At 50.2% G+C, this 24,251-nt stretch overlaps 1 protein-coding gene across 10 annotated transcripts in view; it reads right to left on the bottom strand.

Moving 5' to 3' along the window:
- Positions 1 to 711: 711 nt before the first annotated feature.
- DHCR7 (7-dehydrocholesterol reductase) overlaps positions 712 to 24,251 on the bottom strand; it is a 60,027-nt gene continuing 36,487 nt past the window's right edge. For 4 of the 10 annotated variants that reach the window (XR_009564730.1, XR_009564733.1, XR_009564735.1 and 1 more), the window contains 2 exons: positions 19,279 to 19,348; positions 3,483 to 11,534 (listed from right to left, as the gene is read on the bottom strand). The gene's annotated coding sequence lies outside the window, so the exon portion shown is untranslated. Of the gene's footprint in view, positions 11,535 to 19,278; positions 19,349 to 24,251 lie in introns of all 10 variants that reach the window. The other 6 variants (XR_011377604.1, XR_009564738.2, XR_009564737.2 and 3 more) reach the window with 3 other exon arrangements.

The raw sequence follows: 24,251 nt of genomic DNA, 5'->3' as shown, positions 1-24,251 counted from the left end.
GGTGGTTATAAACCTCATCCAAACCAACACCAAAGGGAGATCCAGAAGGGAGAAAGAGCGCTGAACCATAAAGGTATCACTCCTGACATGCTGTGCCCCGGATCCTGGCGCCCTCGACCTGCCAGGGCCACGTCCTAGGGCGCTGGGAAGTGGCTCTCTGAGGGACACCTGAGACTCAGGTGCAGCTGGGCCCGCGGCCCGGGTGTGCTGCTGGCTGCTGTGAAAGGGGGCTGCTCTGGACACCCCAAGGGCTTGTTGGGGCCGTTCTTGGTATTTTGTGTATATTCTCTTCCAAATGAACCTTGAATCATCTCGTCAAATTCCACTCAGGTCTCATTGGGTTGTGATGAGGGTTGCACTGAATTTCTAGGTGAACGGGGGAGAGCTGACGTTCTATATATTGTTTCTCATCCTTGAGCATGTTATTTTCTCCCTTTATCTGAGTCTTCTTTAGCAATAGCGGTTTATGGTTTTCTTAATGTTAAGTCTTGTACATTTCTTGTTAGTCTACTTTTCTTCTCTAGGTATTTTATAGCATTTGTTGCCTTTTCCCAATTTTATTTTCTAATTGGTTATTGTAGATTGCATCACGTATAGGTATTTTGGCTCCCAAGTGATAAAGAAAAACTCAATTCAAACATTTATAACAAAAAAGGAGTGTGTGATTTATTATCTTATTAAAATGAAAAATCGAGGTCTGGCTAGCTTCAGGTCTCAAAGGATGAAAGCCCAGTTTATTCCTTCTCCCCCAACTTGCACGCTTCACACATACATCAGTTAAAACACCAGCGGCTTTAACAGATAACCCTCAGTCTCAGCAGCTTAATCCAACACAAGTCTGTTTATTGAGCATCTAACAGCCTCAGTGCCTCTTCTCTGAGGAGGGGATTCCAGGACCCAGGCTCCATCTGCAACCCAGAGCTCCCAAGGTCAGCTGAAGGTCGACTCCAATCTAGGCAGCAGGGAGGGAGGGGGTGTGTGGGGGTGGTGCTTATGGGTCTACCCGGAAATGGTGAGCATCAAAGATGAGTGAATAAACAAAAGGTGGTCCAGCCGTACAATGGGATATCATTCAGCAATAAAAAGGCATGAATTACTGACACACGCTCCAACACGAATGTACCTTGAAAACACACAAAAGACCATGTGTTGTGTGTTTCCATTTTTATGAAATGTCCTGAATAAGGAAATCCACAGGGACAGAAGGCAGATGCGTGGCTGCCAGGGGCTGGGGGAGGGGAGGATGGGGAAGGACTGCTAAGGGATACAGGGTTTCCTTTAGGGTTGATGAAAATGCTCTAAACTTACATTGCAGTGATGGTTGCACGATGCTATAAATTTACTAAAAACATTGAATTACCTACTGTAAGTGGATGAATTTTTATGCCATGTGGATTATACATCAAAGATTTTTTCAAAGTGTGAGCAAAACGTAGACATTCTCAGATAGGCATGAGTTTGCCACCAGCATACCCTCGCTAAGAGGACTTCTAAAGGAACAAACAAAGTCAAATTCAAACCCAAGACAGAAATAAAATAGAGGAGGAGAGACTGGAACACGGGTGTTCTACAATCTCTCCAGAGGTAGCGGTAGGAACGAATTCATCCCCAACTTTACGTTTAGCAAGCCTGTAAAGATTTTATGGTAACCAAAAGAGAAAAGAAATAACATACATACTCCCAAATCAGTTGGGGAATGAAGAAAATTAAGTCAGTTCAGTAGAAGAACCGTAAATGTAAAAAATGTAAAAAGAAACGAAAAGCATTCAAAAGAGCAGTATAAAAATAAATAAATATATCCAGCATCATAAGTAACGTAAATGGATTGATTTACATCGTCAAGGGCAGCTGTCGCTCTACAAAGGCAAAGTTGAGTCGTTGCGACAGACACTGTGTAGTGAAAGTGTTTACTATCTGGCCCTTTGCAGGAAGTTCCCTAGAATAGTCTGACTCTTTAAACCATGTGCTTTTATAACTTTACACAAATAGAAAGTAGATCTCTCGAGCTATAGATTTCCATTTTTACTTTAAAAAATTCAACACAGATTTTTAAGACAGAGCATCTTAAAATCTCCTATGGATAATTCATTGCTTTTAACCACCACATAGAAATAGAGGATTTGTATGGACCGAGCGTTATATATTGATTCCCCCGGTCTGTCCCCATGTCCACCTGCAGTGCTCAAGGCTCCGTTGGCACGTGCGACACTGCAGGGAGTCTGGCAGGAATGTCCCCTCACAGGTGGGGTGGGGGTGAAGCTTAGGCGAAGATTATGGCTGTGCCTGGGCTCCAGGGCGCCTCTCCCCACGAGCTTCCTCTGTACGTGGTACCTGGTTACTTAGCAGGTGTCGAGCAGTATCTCACTCCCATCTTTGTTTTTCTTAGCTTGTAGAATTTCTTTTTTTTTTTTTTTTTTTTTTTGCGGTACGCGGGCCTCTCACTGTTGTGGCCTCTCCCGTTGCGGAGCACAGGCTCCGGACGCGCAGGCTCAGCGGCCACGGCTCACGGGCCCAGCCGCTCTGCGGCATGTGGGATCTTCCCGGACCGGGGCACGAACCCGCGTCCCCTGCATCGGCAGGCGGACTCTCAACCACTGCGCCACCAGGGAAGCCCTGTAGAATTTCTAATTCCACCAAATCCAAAGAAATCCATCAGTGCGTTGGAGCATTGATTCATAATTTTATCATCTGCTTGTTCTCTGCTGGGCATCGCCAATCCCTGTAGTTTGCCCACTTTCTATAAGTTTTCTTTATTTTTTGTCCATTTCTTTCATTCATTCACTCGTTTGTTCAACAGATACGTGTTGAACAACCATGGTGGACCAACGTGCCGGGATTCAGCTGTGAGCAAACACACACAGTCCCTGCTTTCGAGGGCCTGGCTTCCCAGCTGGAGGGCAGACGATACACAGAAGCAAAGGAAAACTCTGCAGAGAGATCAGAGCCGTGAAAAGCACACAGAGCAGGACACACACAGAGTGGTGTGGGCGGGACAAGGCTCTCTGCTAAAGAGAGTTTCCCCAAAGACCTGAACACAGTGAGGGAGTGAGTCATGCCAGGAGCTCTCTGGGGCCACTGTGTCGGGGCAGCAGAGGCCCTGTGGTGGGAGTGGGTCTGAGCAGAGCAGCCCGCAGGCAGGTGTGACCAGAGTGGGTGAGTGACGGGAAGCATGGGGGGGGTGACGTCACAGGGTTGGCAGCAGGGCGGGTCACACAGGCAGAGACTCAAGTAAAGCCTGTACGTTTCCTTCTGGGATGAGAGCCCATTGGGAGTTTTCAAAATTTTTACTATGGTAAAATATACATAAAGTAAAATTGACCATTTTAACCATTTTTAAGTGGAGAGCTCAGTGGCGTCAGGGACATTCACAGTGTTGTACAACCATCTCCACCGTCCATCTCCAGAGCTTTTTTTCTCATCTTGCAAAACTGAAATTCAGTTCCCCATTAAACCAATCTCCCCATCCGCTCCCCCAGCCCCTGGCCCCCACCACCCTACTGTCTGTCTCTGTGAATATGACTCCTCTAGGGACCTCCTACGAGTGGAATCAGACGGCATGCGTCCTTTTTGTGACTTTTTTTCACTCAGCCTCACGTCCTCAGGGTTTATCCATGTGGCAGCATTTGTCAGGATTTCCTTCCTTTTTATGGCTGAATAAAACCCATTTATGGATGGACCACATTTTGTGTAAGTACGCGTTTATCGATGCACACGGGGAGTGTTTCCACCTTTTGGCTGTTGGGAATAATGTTGCTATGAATATCGCTGTACACATACGGTTTAGGTCCCTACTCTCAATTCTTTGGGGTATATATTCAGAAGTGGAATTGCTGGATCACACGGTAAGTCTACGTTAAGATTTTGGAGGAACCTCTAAACTGTGTTCCATCGTAGCTGTACCCCTTTACGTTCCCACCAGCAATGCACAAGGTTCCAATTTTCCACATCCTCGACAACATTTGCTGTCTGTTTTCTTGATTATAACCACCCAGCTGGGCGCGAAGCGCTGGCTCATCGGGCTTGCACGGAGGGTTCTATGCAGAAGGATGCTGTGATCTCATCTGTGTGTTTCAAAGGTCACTCTGGCTGTTGGGCAGAAGCAGGAACTTCAGGCAGGAGGCTGCTGGAAATTCCAGGCGAGAGGGGACAGTGACAAAGCCTCAGGGAGAGGAGGAGCTCAGTGAGAAATGATTAGATTCTGTATAGCGTTTGGAGGTAGAATCATTAAGATTTGCTACACTTTATGTGGGCCATGAAAGAGAAAAGACAAGAATTACTTTAAAGATTCTGAGTGGCGCTATTCCTTACTTGGACAGAACCGAGGGGTTTGACTGGGGCACGCTAATTCTGACGGAGTTCTCAGCACTTTCTAGGCACTATACCCTTTGCCTGATGTACTTGGAAGCTCAATGCACCTAAAAAGGTGAGAAGATTCATGACTTATATTTTCACTTTCCTTTGTAATTTCATGTTACACGAGTCCCATTTATTGCTACTTTCTCCCGGGTTTCCCTTAAGCTAATCAAAACAATGGTTGAAAGTTGAACGCAGATAGTACAAAATTCAGAATATTATAAAGGGGAATTCGTTTAGATTCCATCGTCCACTTACAAGTCATTAAAAGCGTTACTTGAAGGTTTACTACCATAAAGGTATCCTGATCTATTCGTTCAACTACCATCATTCAAAGTGAAATTTGTCATCAAGAGGGGGGATGTCTGGGTGGTCTTCAGCCTACAGATCAGGGCACAGGAATGCCCTGTCAGAGGCATCGTGCCGGGTGAATAGCTAACGGAAAGGTAACGGCAAGCAACTTTCGCTCCTATTTCCAAATTTATGGAAAGAATGATACTTGCTTTCAGGTCAGAAAAAAAACAGGAACATCTGCTAACTGAAACAAACCAACCACTGTTTGCCGTAAGCAATGGCATTCCACCAAGAGGGAGATGATTTTCACAGGCAGCAGAGGCTGCTAGAACGGTTCCCTTCCAGGGCCTGAGGTACCTGGGCAGGTGCAGGGCTTAGGGCAGGCTGCGTGGCCATTATTTTATGCTGAGGACAGTAGACAGAATCTCACGGGTTCAGGCTGGGTCTGGATGGCGCAGTGGCCTGTTACCCTTACATCACGAACATGCACATCGAAGCTTATCCTTTCCCAGCAATATCGGAGTTCAATCATGTCCATATTATCCACAGATTCATCTTCTTCCTCATTCTTGCCTCTAACCCCGCTCCACCCCCCATGTTGAGATGCTCTGAGATTTTTTGGTTCCACATTGCTTTGCTTTTTAAAAATTCCGTATAAACAATTATTTAGATGTAACTCCCACTTTGGTCTTCCTTAATCCCCACTGTTCCTTTCTTAGCTTGTTTCTTTATTCATCTCATAGATAATCTTTGATTTTTTATTAGAGAGAGAGGGCAGGTGGGTGGTAAATTTTCTGAGTCTTTGCCGGTGGCCAAATGATGTTTTTCCCAACATTCCAACCCCAGTCGGGGGAGGTATGAGATTTCCAGCTCAAGAGCATCCTTCCTCTCCTCCTCGTGGTTTTGTCCTCTTATCTTGTAGTAGCAGCTTTGCAGGTAAGAATTCTGGTGCAGATCAAAGCCTCTTTATTTTAGAGTAAGGTTGAAAGATTTAGCAAATAAGAACACGTGCCATCTTTGGGACGCGCTTATACCATAAAGTTATGTGTTGCATTTCTGAAATTCAATTTCCTTGGGCAGCCTGGATTTTTCTGGTAACCTTACTTTACAGTTTACCTGGTTTTTGTTGTTTTCTCCTACGGCCTCTAGAATTTGCTCTTACTTTTGACACTGTGGGATTTCCCCAGGCAGCGTCCGCCGAGGGGATGCCCCATTGCTCTGTTCGGCCCTCCACGGTCCTTCACAAGGTGAACTTGGGCCTCCAGGGTGGGAACTTCTTCGTAGATGCTCGTGCTGACTTTCTCCCCTTATTTCTCTGCCCTCACCCTCTGGTGTCCCAACTAGGAGTTCTCTACAGGTGTAAACTCCCCGTCCCTGTTGAAATGACCTCGCTCAAACTCATAAACGTCTCTCAGCTTCAGCTCCGGCATCACGAAGTCGGCTTGAATAGGCCAACCTCACGGCAACGTGATGAGGAATAAATCCGTGAAGGACGTAATGCCCCCTGCATGAATGTGCCCTAACTGTGCGCTTGTGAACCAGAGCATCTGCGCTGTTTATCCCATGTTGGAGGCCAGGTCCGCGGCAGAGTGGTACTTCCCAGCCTCCGTGGTGGTTTGGGGCCACGTGACTTGTTCTGGACAATTAATTGAGCAGACGTGCCATGTGTCCCTTTGCTGCCAGTGAAAGGCCCTCCAGGGCACCCTTATGTGCACCCACAATGCATGACAATGTTCTAGATGGCGTGAGGGTAAAGCAGGACAGAGCCCCTGTGACCTTCAATGGGCGTGTAGCACGGGTGAGAAATATACTTTTGTTTTATGACACTGAGACTTGGGGAATGTTTGTTACGGCAGCACAGCTTAGCCACGCCGAAATAATACACAGGGGTCGCCGGAAATTCCCTCCCCTCGTGACTCTGCTCCGACATAGTGAGTGCCTTGCGAGCGTTTCCCAAGATGCTGTCTGTCCTTTCTTGACCCTTCTTGTCGAAGTCTGGGGGAGGGAGGGCCGCCTTCACGTTTGAGTTGGTTCTGAGCTCTGATCAATCCAGCCAAGCTGGGGCTCAGCCTGGAGCTTGTGCTGATGAGACAGGCGATGGGGTCCGGACAGTCACAATCAGAGGGTTATCCTCCTGACGATGGAGGAACCGATGTCCTTATACACTCCTCACTGGTGACCCACACGTCCTTGAAGGTGGAGAGTGAGCACAGGTTGGAACCACCTACCCACGAGCCATATAGGGAATATGGCTAAATACAGGGCCGGCACGCTGGAGGTCTCAAACAGGCTCTGCGGGAAAGCGCGGAACACTCAGGGGGCGGGTTTCCCTTAATTCCATGAGCACATGAGGCCGACTGGCCCGAAGCCCTGGGCTCCCCCTGAGGGATCCAGACAACAGGGTCAGGAATGCCAGCGCTGCCCTGACGAGCGCTGCCACACTGTTTCCCAGTCTGTAAAATGGGCTCGCGTTCTTCCCAGGTACTAATGGGACAGCACCTTATGGACCGTCTCAGGACTGATCACAGGGCATCACGTCATCTTATGAACCACCGTTTTCTCACAGTGGGGATGCAGTTGAATTCCCAGTGTCTCTGTGAAACCGTTACCGGTCCCTCCACTGAATACATCCTTCTTTCTGCTCTGTGAGGGCGGGCAGATGTTACAGAAATTCTCACACGTGGGAGGATTCATTTGTTTTATTAAAACGGAACAATGAAAGCTAACCGTTATTGTGTGTTAACTGCACGCCAGACCCTTAGTCCAGACGTGGCTTGGTCAGGAAATCTCTCCTGGGTGCTGACTGTATACAAGGTGGGAGGAGTGAACAGGGTAGGCACAGCCTTGCGTTTACAGCCCGTGGTGACCCCCGGGGGTATGTGATATTGGAGCCCCCCCCCCCATCCACAGGAGAGACCACTGGACAAGAATGCGAGGGAGCAGGTGGCAAAAGTGGGATGTGAACACGGCTGCTGAACACGGCAGGGCACTGCCTCTGTGAACCTGGCTGGGTGAACGAATGATTCTCCTGCAAGATGGTGACACGGGGCCATAGGAGTACAGGTTCTTTTGATGGCAGGACCCAACACGGTGTCACTCAGACAGATGGAAGGCGGATTTTGTTACGTACAGCTCCAAAGCAGGGACAGCTGCCAGGCTGGGCCACGGGGGCGCGGCACCCAAGGACGGGGTTGCAGTGAGCTGGAGCTGCCGGGGGCAGCTCACGGGTGGCCAGCAGGGTGCTCTGCTAGGTTGCACGGGTTCCTTGGATTGGCTCGTTTGAATAATTTCACGGCCTCTGTGCATCGGGGCAGTCCCTAATGGTCTGGTACCCGGTTCTGAAGTGATTAGGGCAGGTGTATCGTGGCCCTGGGGTGTGTGACAGGACCATAAGGGGAGCGGTTGAGGTGCAGACTTAACCAGCTGCCTAAGAGGGAAATTAACCGGCCTCTAGCAAAGACCTCTTAACCGGGTCAAGACAGCACTTTTTTTTTTGATTGGGGTTGTGTTAGTTTCTACTGTACTGTGAAGTGGAGTTCCCTGTGCTATACAGCAGGTTCTCATTAGTTATCTCTTTTATACATATTAGTTAGTGTATATATGTCAGTCCCAATCTCCCAATTCATACCACCACCCCCCTTTCCCTCCTTGGTGTCTACAGGTTTGTTCTCTATGTCTGTGTCTCTATTTCTGCCTTGCAAGCAGGTTCATCTGTACCATTTTTCTAGATTCCACAAATATGTGTTAATATACAATATTTGTTTTTCTCGTTCTGACTTACTTCACTCTGCATGACAGTCTCTAGGTCCATCCACGTCTCTACTAAAACACAGTATTACACACGGCCAGGATACGCCACCGAGCTCATTACTCACCAAGCGTGCTGCCCACTAAGTGCGTTATTGCAGAGCAGGGTCTGGGGGGATTGAGGATTTACCCAAGAGAAGTGAAAACACATGTCCATACAAAGACTAGCCTGTAAGTCTGTGCTGTTCCTGGGTGCCCCCCACATTGGAACCTGGTGGATCCTGGAATTAAAAAAAAAAAGTCCTGGAATTTGGATCCTGATGGAGGAGGGAGGGCATATTTTATGCTCCAACTAGAGACCGCTCCCCCTAAAAACACAAAGACATAAACCAACCTCCGCTCCCCCTGGCCTGGCATGAGGCCAGAGGTCACAGAGCTTGGAAGGGTCTTCAGGGTTCCTGCGGTCAAACTCCCACTTTATAGATGAGAAAACTGAGGCCAGGGGACAAGAACCAGCATTTACTGAGGGCTCAATGGGCGCTAAGCACTGGGACAAGCGCTTTACAGCATTAACTCATTTCATTTCAACAGCGACCCCAGGGCCGATACCGTTAGCATCCTTCTGAGGAGGAAACCAGGACACTGAGAGGACCAGTCAGCCGCCTGAGGTCACACACGTTGGTGCAGCCAGAGGTCTTAAGGCCAGGCTGGGCCCTTCCTTGTACGCTGGGCTGCTCCCCCGTTGGCTTCTCTTCTGAGACACGGCCCCCAGAAATCCTCTTCAGATACAGGTTTATTCCAGGAAAAAAATCAACCCTGCACTTCTCAGCCTGTCCCAGTCTCCGGGAGGAGCCCTGGACATGGACTGCTGGACAGACGGACGTAGGCAGGGAAGGGACCCTGCTCGGAGGGGCCTGCATGTTGGGGAGCTCGTCGTGGCGTCCACAGATGCGGGGAAGCCCATTTGTCCACAGTGAGGTGGCATTCCTTGTGCCCCGGTGCGGACCCCCATCGCCTGCTGTTTCAGAAGCCTGCAGGAGCTTCCGCTCTTCGGCACCTCTCTCTGTCCTGGGCTGTAGTCACAGACTCCCCCCGAGGTGACCCACCGGGATCTGCCCGTGGGGGTGCAGAAGGAGAGCCGGGGGATGCAGGAGAGGGTGCTGGAGACCTGAGGGGTCCTCTTCCTACCTGCTGAGCCTTCCAGATGCAGGTATCCCCCTGCTGCTCCTTCAGCCCTGGGAGTGGAGGCGAGGGGACGCTCCCCGTCACCACCCGGGGGCTCTGCAGCCCTCTCGTGCTGCTTTTCTAAGACTCATGCTCACCTTGGTACGCAATCTCTTTAACAAACCCTCACCAACATTACCTGACGTGAGTGTGCTTTGGTTTCCTGCTGGGATCCTGATACGATTAGAGGGTAAATTTGGAGACAGTCAGGACAGAAAGGCAGGCAGTGGGCCCGGGAAGGGTGGGGAAGTGCCCAAGACAGGCTGTGTGGCCAGCAGTGCAGTCTGTGTGAGGGTGTCTTAATGTGTCTACGTGCCTGGGCCACGGAAGGGCCAGACATTGGGTCAAACGTGACTCTGGGTCTGTCTGTGAGATTGACATTTTGGCCCATAGACTGGGTGAAGCAGGTTGTCCTCCCCAAAGCGGGGGGCCCCATCTAATCAGTGAAGTTCTGGCTAGAACAAAAGGCATGACCTTCCCCTGAATAAGAGGGAATATCCTCCTGTCTGGTGGCCTTTGAACTGGGACGTCGGTTTTTCCTGCGTTTGGACTGGAACGTACACCATCCGCTCTCCTGGGGTCCACGCTGCCGACTACAGACCCTGGGATTTGCTGGCCTCCATAATCCCGTGAGTCAATCCCTTATAATAAACCTCCTTCTCTATGTGCGTCTCCGACGGGTGCTGTTTCTCTGGGGGACCCCGAATAAGGCAGTCTGGAGTGGCACGTTCCCTCGGGTGAGGGACAGTTCTGTCTCTGTCTTCTCTCTCCAGCTCACAGGGGCCCCAGTGGGCAACTGGCATTCTCGGAGCTGGTATCTGATGTGGCAAGGCTGCAGGCCTGTGCCAGGTCCACATGGCGCCCGCGGGGCCCACATCTGTGACCGACCTGCCCACATGCAGGGGAGATTCACTGGCTCCCCTGAGTGCTGTGTTACACGAGGCGGCATAAGGTAACGCATCCTGAGCTGTGCTGGGCGGTGCTCTGCTTCTGGGACATGGCACGAGCCTCCTCTGTGTGCAGGTGGTGCATGGGCCACTGGGCATGCCCGCTGGGTCACCGCTCACGGCGGGAGGCACCGCTGGGCTCCAGGGAGTCGGGGCCAGGTGGTGGGACATGGCTGCTTGCTTAATTGGCTCACCTCAGTCCTCAATAAGGCAGCCCCTGTGGTCCCCACCTCACCTGGACCCCGCTCCAGCCTGAGGAGTACTCTGCCACTGTACTGGGGGCGCACCCCCCTTTCCCCAGCAGCCTTGACGGGCTCCACCACCCAGTTCAATCCAGTTCAATCTGGGGCAATCCGACCAGCACACACCACCAACTCCTTGGGGTGCGGGGATGTCAGGCCCCGCGTGAGGCCCAGAGATGGAGGAGGTCTGGGAGCTTTTAAGTCAGGGTTAGACCTGCAGGCACGACACACCAGGCATCAGTGTTGAGAATGGGGCTGTGCACTCAGACCCCGGGGTCTGGGCGGGTCCACAGGCCACTCGCTGGGTGACCTCAGCTAAGTTACTTCCACTCCCAGAAGCCTCAATTTCCTCATCTGTGCAAAGGGGTTAATAATCGCCCTGCCCGTAGAGTAGCCATAGGTCTAGATGAAATCATTCAGATTAAACACCTCGTCCGTACCACACTGCTTGGCGAGTTCTCCAGAGGCTGCCGTCACTCTTGCCGCTAATGTCAAAGAGGTTGGGTCTCAGCTGGTATCTCAGTCTCTCCGCAGGGCGCCCGAGGCTGGGGGGAGGCCCGAGCTGCCCGCCACACAGCCTTCTCCCTGACCCCCTTGCCCACCACCTGGCCTCTTACCTGCGACCCTTTCTCTTTGCTGGACGTCGGGTTCAAGGGCGGCTCTGTCAGCATGAGAGGATGCTGCTCTGGGGCACGTGCGGCACCTGGTAGAAGGAGTAGTGTCAGATCTGAGGAGAGTGGGGGGCACGTGTTAGGAGGATTGAAATGGAAGTCGTCTTGCTCAGGCTTCAGAGGCGATATTAGGCCTCGAACCGATTCGTGACCTTGCCTGGACTACGCGCCTGCTTGTGAGCTGCCGCCAGCAAGTCTGGCGGCACTTAAGATAAAGAAGGGAGGGGCTTCCCTGGTGGCGCAGTGGTTAAGAATCCACCTGCCAAGGCAGGGGACGCCGGTTCGAACCCTGGTCCGGGAAGATCCCACATGCCACGGAGCAACTAAGCCCGTGCGCCACAACTACTGAGTCTGCGCTCTAGAGCCTGCGAGCCACAACTACTGAGCGCATGTGCTGCAACGACTGAAGCCCACACGCCTAGAGCCTGTGCTCCGCAACAAGAGAAGCCACCGCAATGAGAAGCCCACGCACCGCAACGAAGAGCAGCCCCTGCTCGCCGCAACTAGAGAAAGCCTGCGCGCAGCAACGAAGACCCAACACAGCCAAAAATAAATAAATAAAATTAATTTTTAAAACTTTAAAAAAAAGAAAAAGAAGGGAGTGGATCGTGGAATTTCTTGAGCCTCCTCAACCTGGTCATTTCCTGGGGGTCTAGAAATTTGCACGATACACAAAATGAGATAAACAGCACTGCTGAGGAAACCGAGAGCTGTATATTTGCATGCAAATGGATGATATCAGTTAGCGGCCTGGTATTATAAGCGGCAGTCCCCTAAACTGCAATTTGAAGTCTCACCCACGGGGTGGACGCACTGCCTGGGACCTTTCCCAGCTGGGACTCCAGATCGCTGTTTTCAGGACTTCCCAGCGCCGAGTCTGGGTGTAGGTGTCGCCCCATCTCGTGATGTACCTGCTTTTACTTTTCTATCCCTTTTCATTTCTATTTCTTCCTTTCTAATGATTTTCTATGAAAGTTAAATTGACATTGTCTATTTGTGTGACGAGTGGTGTCTTTTTGCTAACAAACCCTTCGAACCTAAAACAAAAGTAAAACTTTTGGCAAAACAGCACATCAGAACATAAAATTTACCACTGTAAGCTTGTTTTAAGTGTACAGTTCAGTGGCATTAAGTATATTCACATCGTTGTTCAACCGTCACCACCATCCATCTCCAGAGACTTCCCATCTCCCCAGACTGACACTCCGTCCCCATTAAACACTCATTCTCCAACCCCTCCCAGCCCCTGGCCCCCACTAGCCTACTTTCTGTTTCTAAGAATTTGCTGACCCTAGGTCCTCATGGAAGTGAAATGACACATTGTTTGTCCCTTTGTGACTGCCCTATTTCACTTAGCATTATGTCCTCAGGGTTCATCCACATTGTAGCCTATGTCAGAATCTCCTTCCCTTTTAAGACAATGATATTCCATTTTAGGGACGGGCAACATTGCGCTCATCCAATCATCTGCTGAAGGACACTTGGGTCATTTTACCTTTTAGCTGTTGTGAATCACGTTGCTATGAACATGAGTGTACAAATATCTCTTCCTGTCCTTGCTTCCAGTTCTTTGGGGATTCACTCAGAAGGAGGAATCCTGGACCATACAGTGCTTCTAGCTTAATGTTTGAGGACCCACCATACTGTTCTCCATAGAGGCTGCACCGTTTTACATTCCCGCCAGCAGTGTTTCAGAGTCTCAGTTTTCTAATCCCTCCTTCTCACCAACATTTGTTATTTTCTTGGGGCGGGGCATGAGTGTTGTTTGTTGGTTGGTTTTCTAAGGAACAGCCATCCTAATAGGTGTGGAGTGGATTCAGGATTTTTTATCCATCGTCCGCTTTAATCCTCACAACAGCACTGTGTGATAGGAAAAGTTATACCCCTTTCTTACAGATTAGGAAACTGAGGACCAGAGAGCCAAGTTGCTTGTCCAAAATGACTCAGATCATAAACGGTGGAAGCAAAATTCAGGCCCAGGTCCGACTCTAGCATCGATGAGGTTAGTACCGTTGTGTAGTGTCTCCAGGGACCCAGAGCCAGGAAGCGCCGAGAGAGCCCCGGATGCTGGCGGTTCATCCCTTCCTAGGTGCCAGGCAGCGGGGCTGCCATTCGGCGTCGATGGGGGCCCTGGGAGCGGGTCCCACCCAACAGCAGCTGCAGCCTACCTTTTCCATGTTGTGCCAGCTGGTGATGGGATATTTCAGGTTGAGTTTCCCTCGATTTTTCTGAACTTCATTTCCGATGAACCAGTCTTCTTCTTCCTTTCCCACCAACAGCTTCTGAAAGACGTAGGCCAGGCCAGATCTGCCCTCAGGAGCAACTCGCCTCACTGGGCTCTCGTGTGTCAGTGCGCAGTGAACGGCGGGGAACCCCGACGTGCCACTGGGGATGGCTCTGGGTCACAGCACCGCCATCGATGGCCTTCTCAGACCCGTGCACTGTGTCAAAATGCCACTAAGGGGTTTCAGCAAATGACCTGCAGGGAAGAAGTGTACCCGAGGAACCCCTGCTGGGACACGCTGTTGCCCACTTTGTAGGTGAGGACACTAAGGCCACAAAGAGAGAGGCGGGGGAGGAAAGAACCATGGGGTGAGGGACACACTGGCTTCTACATCTGCTTTGGAAAGTGAGTGGGGGAAAGCGTGCGATTTAAGTTAATTTCTGTTATTTTTTAGGAAGATAAATCTATCTACTTTCATGCGGATTAAACCGTTCGTTCTATCATTCGGAAACGATCTGAGAGTCGGCTGTGTGTTAATCTGGGTCCACCAAGAACCAGACACCAAGAGATGAAAGGTATGAGGATTTTATTAGGGAGCACGCCAGACAAGGCGAGGAGAGACACTGGGCCGTTGTGCAGGTTTGAGGCTCGGTGCAGGACGGAGGGCTGGGTGGGTGCTCTGGGGCACCGCGCCTGCGGCGGTGAAGAAGAAGCAGGGTCATCCTGGTTCGACATGGACGGTGCTCAGGTCTGCCGACCGCTCTGGTTACAGCGGGCTGGGTGACTCCGAGCTGAGCCTCGTCCTGCCTCTCCGTGGCTGCAGGTCCCCCACAAGGGGTCTCACTGCCAACCTGCTGCTACACCGAAGTGCCCAGGAGGAGTCATGGCGCTTGGATGGAAATGAGTCCACGCAGAGCATCCTGTTACATGCCGACCCCTCTTGGAGACAGACACTTCCTTCCTGCCACCCAGGGGCTTGCCCGAAGCCTGGGAGGATGCAGGCGAGGTGTCTCACGGAAAGCAAAGACAGACGGCCCGGTCGGCTGCGGTCCTGATAGATGGTTTGCTGCCTGATCATTCGTCCCGGTCACACGTTGCTATTTCGGTGAGGAATTTGGGGTTTTTTGCTGATCTTATGCTTCCCCAGGTATGGAACCTGCTTTATATACACTCCGTTTCCTGTTGTGCCTCTTTGTAGAGATAACAAGTATTTTTTCCTCCCCTGTGGCTGTGGAATATTTTCCATGGGGCAACGTTAAGTTGTTATTTGGAATTTTTTGGTTTTTTTTTTTTTACTTTTTGTAGTATTTAGTCTGGTTTTTTTTACATTATTTTTCAATATTCTAAACCATACTGGAAAAGAATGCAGCTTGAAGGTTTGACCTTGCAGGACAAATTATTATACGTGTCGGGGTAAGAGATGCCACAGCAGGGATTTCAAACAGAGGGACTGAATACAAGGAGGTGGTCACACAGCATCAGGGGTTCGAAAGCACAAACAGGGCAGAGAGTAGAACCACCCGACGCTGCTTGGCTGCAGGGAGAACCGGGCAGTGGGTTTGCAGAACAAGGGCTCAGAGGAGGCCCCACAGGGCTGGGAGGGGCTCTGCCCTGCCATTCTTTCATGGCCACTGGGCGCTGTGTGGATGGAGCCGGAGGATGCAGGAAATCGCTGTTGCTGGCGGGAGGCTGAACGGGGCAGGAGAACGGGAAGACTGTCCCCTCCCGCCGCCTTCTATTTGCAGAACCTCTCAGGGAGCAGTAGCCAGAGGAGCCCCAGCCCCGGCATGGGCACCGCAGAGCAGAGCAGAGGCAGAAACCAGCTGCAGCGTGTTGACTGGTGGCCCCCAAGGTAGGTCCACGGGCCGCCCCCAGAACCTGTGTTGGTGTGACCTTATTTGGAAATAGGGTCTTTGCAGATGTGATTCATTTAGGGATCTGGAGACGAGATCATGCTGGATTTAGGGTGGGCCTGAGATCCAATGACAAGTGTCCTTATGAGAGAGAAGGGAGGGGAGATTTGGGACAGAGAAGGGAATAGGGGAGAGAGAAGCCCCGTGATGATGGAGACAGACCAGGCCCACGAATGCCTGCACCCACCAGAAGCTGGTAGAGGCCGGGGAAGATCCTCCCCTGGACCCTCAGAGAGTGTGGCCCTGAAACACCGCAGATGAAGAAGGTCGCCTGTCATATCAGTAAACAAAGGGTGTCGCGGCCATCAAGCCATCAGTCACTGCAGCCGCCCGACCGTGCACCTCGAGGGTGGAGAAAAGCAGAATCTGGCCCGAGATAGCTGAGGTGCACATCAAAGGAACGATTCCAGTGAGCCTAGACGCTTGCATCTTCCCATACATAGAAAAGCGCTAAATTCGTTCATTTGAGATATGTGTTTTTCCTTAATTAGCAATAATCTTTTGACATACCGACGACCTGGTTTTTGTTGCGAAACCCCTATATATCCTGGCTTCTCCCCTGCCTCTTCAGAGCAGTCCTTCAGAGCTGTCTGAGAGCCTGTCTTCCGGGCTCGAGTCCTCAGCAAGTCTGCCAAGTAAAACATATCTCTCAGCTTTTAGCCTGTGCGGGGTTTTTTTGTTTGTTTGTTTGTTTGTTTGTTTCAGTTGACGACACCTTGATTCTGGACTTGGGGCTCCAGAACCGGGAGAGTCTAAATGTCTGTTGTTTCACCACCAGGACAGCAGCCCTTGGTCACGGCCGCCCCAGGGCACTAACCCAGCAGCAGTTACAACAGGGGAAGTATAAGCCCCCCACTGCCTGCCCCCTGCCCCCCAATTTATTCTCACTCCCCCTCTCCAAGCTACTGAGTAGTTAAACCCCTAAAAGTGGGGTGGGAGAGGTGGGAAGTAAATGCATTCTGTCCTGTTGGTGGGGAATTATTCAGAGAGAATTCAGTTTCTGAGAGAGCAGATAGCAGACGAGGCTCAGAGACCGCGAAACTTTGGGAGGAAGGATCGAGGGGCGGCCAGACTGGGTTCCTGCTTCTGCAGATGCAGCGGGGGATGCGCAGGGGCTTTCAGAACGTTCCGCTCCCCCTGCTGCAGTGGCTGGCAGCTGTCCCGGTGGATAAAGCTCAGTCTATAGCTGTGCGTCGGAAGGGGCTTGGAGGGGTGTCGAGGCCCCTCTCTCACTCAGCTCAGCCACGGTCAGTAGATGAAGGAAGGTTCTCCAGGCCTTTTCTTATCTCCAGCATTCATGCTGCTGCAGACTCCAGAGCCTACGGGACTGAAAGCCAGTGGCCACCGCTAGCAACAAGAGCTTCATCTGGGGAGTTTGGGCGGCCCTTCTCGGAAGTCTAACGGCTCAGTCTCCAAGGAAATTAACACACCCAACTGTTCTCCTGGGTGTGTCTTGACCCGTCCCCAGCCAAACACTGGTCTAAGTGTTGCTGAGAAGGTGAGATTAACATTGACATCAGTCAACTTTGAGTAAAGGGGATGGCCCTCCATCATGTGGGTGGGCCTCATCCAATCAATTGAAGGCTTTCAGAGAAAGGACGGAGGTCCCCCAAGAGGAAGGAATTCTGCTCCCGGTCAGTCGTGGGACTCAAGACAGCAGCACCACCTCCTCCCGGGGTCTCCAGCCTGCCAGCCCACACTGAGGATTTTGCGGTACGCGGGCCTCTCACTGTTGTGGCCTCTCCCGTTGCGGAGCACAGGCTCCAGACGCGCAGGCTCAGCGGCCGTGGCTCAGGGGCCCAGCCACTCCGCGGCACGTGGGATCTTCCCGGACCGGGGCACGAACCCGCGTCCCCTGCATCGGCAGGCGGACTCTCAACCACTGCGCCACCAGGGAAGCCCCTACGTTTCTTGATTACAGGAAATAGGCTTCATTCGGCCTCCATGACCTTCCCTGCATTCCAAAAAGCAGGTTCAACCAGTTGTTAATTAGGGAAGGGAGTGGATGCAGAGACAAGGGAGAAGCAGTTAGGAGAAACAATAGCGCAGCCTTGGGGCAGGGTCCTGGTTCCCCATCAAGGGATACAAACAACAATATCTTTGAGCTGTTCTGCAGATATTAAGCCCCCTCCAGGTGGGAGAAGTTAACTGTCTGCTGCCCACAAGCACACAGACCCCAGACCAGTTGGAACCAGAAGGTTGATGATGCCCTCCCGACTACCTCACCACCAACCAATCAGAAGAATGCCCGTGAGCTGACCACGCCCTCTTTGAACCATCTCTATAAAACTCCTCACTACCCCCTCCAGGGTGGGACACACAGCCTTGAGGGCATTAGCCCGCTGTGGCCTCCTTTGCCTGGCAAAGCAATGAAGTGAATCTTTTCTACTTCACCCCAAACTCTGTCTCTGAGAATCAATTCAGTGTCGGGGTACAGAGGCTGCATTAGGCTTCAATTTCTCGAGGTCACTGTAGTCGGCTGAGTGGTGTCCCCAGAAGATGTGTCCACTCGGAACCCGTGAGTGTGACCTTATTTGGAAAAAGGTTCTTTTCAGATGTAATTAAGGTAAGGACCTCAAGATGAGATCACCCCGATTTCCCAGGAGGTAATGGTTAGAAACTTCCTACTGGCCAGAAGCTGTGTTAATCATACATTCACCATCTTGTTTAACCTTCAGGCCAAATGTATGTATGTATATACTTTTGTTAACCCTGTTACGTGACAGAGAAATCTGTCACCCCACATGCCGTGTGGTCCCACTTAGGTGAGGTCCTTAGAGGAGTTCAATCCATAGAGACAGAAAGTAGGTGGTGGGACCAGGGCTGGGGAAGGGAGATGGGGAGTGAGTGTTTCATGGGGACAGAGTGTCCATTTGGGAAGATGAAAATTTTCTGGAGGTGGATGGGGGTGACGGTTGCACAATGAGGTGAATGTACTTAATGCCATTGAATTGTATGCTTAAAAAAAGTTCAAATGGTAACTTGCATGTTATATATATTTTTTATCACAATAAAAAACCCTGAATTTCTAAATTCTCTTGAAGAGCAGGAGAATCTGGCAATACTGGGCCTGCTTTCTTGCATGTCAACAGGCAGCAAAGATGCCCTTTCAGGCAGAGCCTTGGCCTCAGTCCCCACCCATCCCTATTGTCCTCCTGTCATGGAGGCTGAGTGTCAGTTGTCTCCTAGTACTAGTGGACTGACGTTTTTCCTAAAGGTGGAGAACTCCTTCCCCTCTCAGAAGTGGGAAAATCAAACAGTAAATAGATGGGCATGATTATTTTTGACAACTGTCTGCTCTTCTATCATATGTAATCGGCCTGTTCTTTCTAAGTCTGTGGTTCTCAAAGTGTGGCCCCGGGCCAGCAGCCTCTGCATCCCCTGAGAAGTGGCGGGAAGTACAAACCCTGAGCCTCTCCCCTAGACCCGCTGAAGCAGAAGCTCTGGGCGGGCCTGGCCCCCTGCCTTTTGCCAAGCCAAGCGCCCCATGAGTCTGATGCACGTTCGCCACAGCCACCCCTCTCTACGGACCTGACGTGGCCGGCCTGTGTGGGGGAGGAGCTGCGGCCCCCAGGGAGGACACCCGGCACTCCCATCCTGACAAAGTTTCCCGAGGACGGTTGGGAACACAGCCAGGGGCGCTTCGGTCCCCGCGAAGCCCACCTTGCTGACGCCCAAGCCGCAGTCGCAGATGAGGGGCACATTCATTGCGCTGCACGTGACCTAGATGCGGCTGCAGGGAGAGACAGAAGATGCGGTTATTTGTGCCATTCGCAAGGCTCTCACCTGCGGGGTAGGTGAGGTGTCAGGTACGATCTTGGCTCCGCGCACCCAGAGCCGGGCACGCCTGGGGGGCGAGCCACCATCTGGCCGCTCTGGGCAGTTTGCTGGAGCAGCCAGGCTCTCAGATGGCCACCTGCATGTGTCTGCACTGGGCTAAGGCTTTTTCTCCTACCTGGTGTGGCCCGTGACTTGCTTCATTGGGGTGCCCTGAAGCAGCCCCTTCACCATTCACCCAGCCGGGGGCTTTGGGCAGGGGGACCCTGGTAGGCACCGTGGTCTTGGTGGTCTGCCTGCTGGTGTCCTGGCCAGGCCCCCAAGCTCAGCACCCACACTGCCTCTCCTGGGAGACCTCTCCCGCCTCCCGGCCCAGGGTCGAGATGAATCCCCCCCTCCACTTGGTTCTAGACAACTTCTTCCATGTTTTTACAAGTTTGGAAAACATGAGAAAGTATAAAGAAGGAAATCCCTATCTGCCAGAGTCCTACCACCCACCGCTGCCCTGTTCTATTGTGATATTTGTTTCAACTTTGCTTGTATACATGATTAAAAAAAATTAATTACCCTCAAAATAAATGAATCCATTTTCCCTTTTGAATATTGCATTTTAACTAAACCTTTACTGTAACAAATGTTTTTTTCATTTTGAAAGTGATTTTAATTCTTTTCCAGTTAAAGACAACATGTTCACTAGAGAAAACAATGGGGGGACATAAAAGTCTCCCCAAATCCTACTAGTCATAGACAGCCTTTGTTAACAGTGGGCATCTACCCTTTCGATTCCTACATATAGCATAGGGGTCACTGGGGTCATTTTCTGTCTGGTGCCTTGTGAACAGCCATGTGCGGTACGATTCCCGGGGGCAGTGGTATGTGGTGTAGCTATGTGTTTATTGTATGCATGCATTGCATAGGAAATATCATATATATTTATGCACCCAAATGTTCTGCAGTGCTGTTTACAATAGCCAAGACATGGAAGCAACCTAAATGTCCATCAACAGATGAATGGATAAAGAAGATGTGAGATATATATATATATAAAAAATGAAATATTACTCAGCCATAAAAAAGAATGAAATAATGCCATTTGCAGCAACACGGATGGATCTGGAGAGTATCATACTAAATGAGGTCAGACAGAAAGACAAATAACGTATGATAACTCATATATGGAATCTAAAAAAAGATACAAATGAACTTATTTACAAAACAGAAACAGACCCACAGACTTAGAAAACAAACTTATGGTTACCAAAGGAGAAGTGGGGGGAGGGATAAAAAGGGAGTTTGGAACTGACATATACACACTAGTATATTTAAGATAGATAACCAACAAGGACCTACTGTATAGCACAGGGAACTCTGCTCAATATTCTGTAATAACCTAAATGGGAAATAAATTTTAAAAAGAATAGATACATGTATATGTATAGCTGAATCACTTTGCTGTACACCTGAAACTAACACAACATTGTTAATCAACTCTACTCCAATATAAAATAAAAATTAGAAAATAAAATATTAACATGTATTTAAAATATTATCTATAGCTATAGCTATTATCTGCTCATCCCTTTAACTGACCCCTATCGTGGAAGGTTTAGACCCAATCTCTGTGGTTTTTATAAATAACCTTGCGATGAGCCTCCTTACTCCTCTTGCTTTGTCCTGAACCCTGGACCAACTCTTGATCCTGTACGTCCTTAGAATGACCGGTGGGAAGACCAAGAATTTTGAAAGGCTCCATAAACATGTTGGCAAATTGCCGTCCAGAAACATCGGCTGATTTGCTGCTGCCACGTCGAGGCCCGTTCCACCCCGTCCACCACCTCCACCTGCCCCGGTCTCCCTGACGGGTCACGAGCTCCTCCGGGCAGAGTTAACGTCTGCGTCCAAGCACCTGTCGCTCCACCGGATGCCCAGCTACTGTTTGTTGATTTGCTTTGGAATTCTGGTCTGTCCTTTACGCAGGACTTTGGGCATTTTCGTGGGTGTCCTGTATGTCTGGTTGCTGGCTGCGTATCTTCATGTAGCTTCTTTTTTCTTTAATAAATTTATTTATTTTATTTATTTGGCTGCGTTGGGTCTTCGTTGCTGCACGAAGGCTTTCTGTAGTTGCGGCGAGCGCGGGCTACTCTTTGTTGTGGAGCACGGGCTTCTCACTGCGATGGCTTCTCTTGTTGCGGAGCGCGGGCTCCAGGCACGTGGGCTTCAGTAGCTGTGGCGCACGGGCTTAGTTGCTCTGCGGCATGTGGGATCTTCCCAGACCGGGGCTCGAACCCGAGGTCCCCTGCATTGGCAGGCGGATTCTTACCCACTGTGCCACCAGGGAAGCCCCTTTCCTTGGTTTTCTAAAAATCATCTGATGCTGCCTTCCGTGTCCATTTACTTAGCAAAAGGAGGAAAATTAGGCCACGAGTAATTGCACAGCTCTTTCCAAGCCTGAACATTTTCATGTAGGTGTCTTGAGTGGAATATAACTGGTTCAGAGCAGGGAGGGGATTTGCCTCTAACGGGTTGACTCCCTGAGCTTGCCGGTCGCTGGAAAGGAGGGCAGGGCCGCTGGGCCCAGAATGCAACATTCCACGAAGGGGTGTTTTCCTGCTCTGCTCCAAATCCTTATGGAGCTGGGACTCCCTTGTAAGTCTGAATAGTCATATCAACACACAGAAGCAGAAGTCTAAGGGAGGGTGTGATGGAAATGGGAAGGGAAACGTTCAGCTTACCCACAGGATGGACGTGCAAAAGGAAGGGGAAGATTGAATTGCTCCCAAACTTCAGGAAATATACTAAAAGCACACGGCTAGCACCAGTGAGAACTGGAGACAAGAAGGTCCAGAGATGTAAAGGGTGGAGCCCACCTGTAGCCCAGGTGGCGTCCCTCTGTGTCATTGCTTCTGATGAAGCCACTGGTATGTGATTGGCAGAGACGGCATCTTCTTGACCCAGTTAGTCTTCTCCAAGTTCTCTAAGAGCCTTTGCTTCTCTCTTTCCATCAAATCCCCCTTCTTGCGGTTCGGATGACTCTGGCCCCAGAGGTGATCACGCCACTTGTCAACAGCGCTGCTACGAACACTCATGGACAGGTTTTTATGTGGACATATATTTTAATTTCTCTCGGGTAGTTGCGGGGTCATATGGTAGCTCTATGATTAAAATTCCTAAGGGGCTGCCAGACTGCACCATCGTCATTTCTATTAGCACCGTTTGAGGGCTCCAGTTTCTGCCCATCCCTAACCACACACCTGTCATTGTCTGTCTTTTTTTACAGTCATCCTAGTGGGTGTGAAGTGACATTTTATTGTGGTTTTAATTTGTGTTTCCCTGATGGTTACGTACATTGATCATCTTTTCATGTGCATAGTTGTATATCTCCCATTCACATACCTTCTTTGGATAAATCTCTCCTCAAATAGTCTGCCCAAACAAATGCTCTGTTTGCCTTTATTTTTTAATTAATTTTATTGAAATGCTGTTGATTTACAATGTCGTGTTAATTTCTGCTGTACAGCAAAGTGACTCAGTTATATATATATATATATATATATATATATATAGAGAGAGAGAGAGAGAGAGAGAGAGAGAGAGAGGGAGAGGGAGAGAGAGAGAGAGAGAGAGAGAGGGAGAGAGAGAGAGGGAGAGGGAGAGAGAGGGAGGGAGAGGGAGAGAGAGATAGGGATATAGATATACATACTTCTTCGTATTCCTTTCCATTCGGGTTTATCACAGGATGTTAGACACGGTTCCTTGTGCTATGCAGTAGGACCTTGGTGTTTATCCATTCTAAATGAAATACCTTGCATCTGCTAGTCCCAAACTCCCAGTCCTTCCCTCCCCCACCCCTCCTCCCCCTTGGCAACCACAAGTCTGTTCTCTATGTCTGTGAGTCTGCTTCTGTTTCCTAGATAGGTTCATTTGTGTCCTATTTTAGATTCCACATATAAGTGATATCATATGATATTTATCTTTCTCTTTCTGACTTACTTCACTTAGTATGATAATCTCCAGTTGCTGCAAAGGGCATTATTTCACTCTTTTTTATGGCTGAGTAATATTCCATTGTGTATGTATTCCATTCCATCTTCTTTATTCATTCATCTGTCAGTGGACACCTAGGTTGCTCCCATGTCTTGTTTGCCTTTATTTTTGAGTTATGAGAGATCTTCATACATTCCAGACACTAGACCCTTGTCAGAGGTAGGATTTGCCACCATTTTTTTTACATCGTTCAAAGCTTTTGATGATGTACAATTCTCAGGGATGGCCTGTCAATCTTGCCGAAAGTATTCACGTCCCCTGAGTACACAGATCACATCCCTACCTTTGGTCCTCTATTCCTCTCCTGTGAGATTCCCTACCTGCATCTCCTCCCCATCTCGAGCTCCTTGAATCCAGAGCCCTGTAGGTCTGCATCAGAACTGAAGTGGGCTGCCTGGGACCACCTGCCCTGCCTGAACATTGAGCTGTGACTGTAGTGTGCAAACATCGCAGGATAACGTTGTCATGCAGAGGGAGCGTGCTGCATACTCTTCTCCTCCAAAGCAAGTTAGGTGGGCCCGTCAGCTCTGAACAGGTGAGTGTGTAGAACGAGGGTTCCCAGCTCTGGCATGATTGGCATTTTGGTCTGGATAATTCTTTGCTACGAGGGCCATTCTGGGCATCGTAAAGTGTTGAGCATCACCCTGGCTTCTACCCACTGGAGGCCAGTAGCACCTCCCACTTGTGACACCCCAAAATGTCTCCAGACACCACCAGATGTTCCTGGGGAGAGGGAGGTGGACAGAATAGCTGTGGCTGAAAAACCCTGGTGGAGGGAAGGACCTTCATGACGGAGACCTATGAAAGCATGTGGG

This window comes from Globicephala melas, chromosome 8 (assembly GCF_963455315.2).
Source record: "Globicephala melas chromosome 8, mGloMel1.2, whole genome shotgun sequence".
Lineage (NCBI taxonomy): Eukaryota > Metazoa > Chordata > Mammalia > Artiodactyla > Delphinidae > Globicephala > Globicephala melas.
This window is presented reverse-complemented; position numbering and strand designations above follow the sequence as displayed.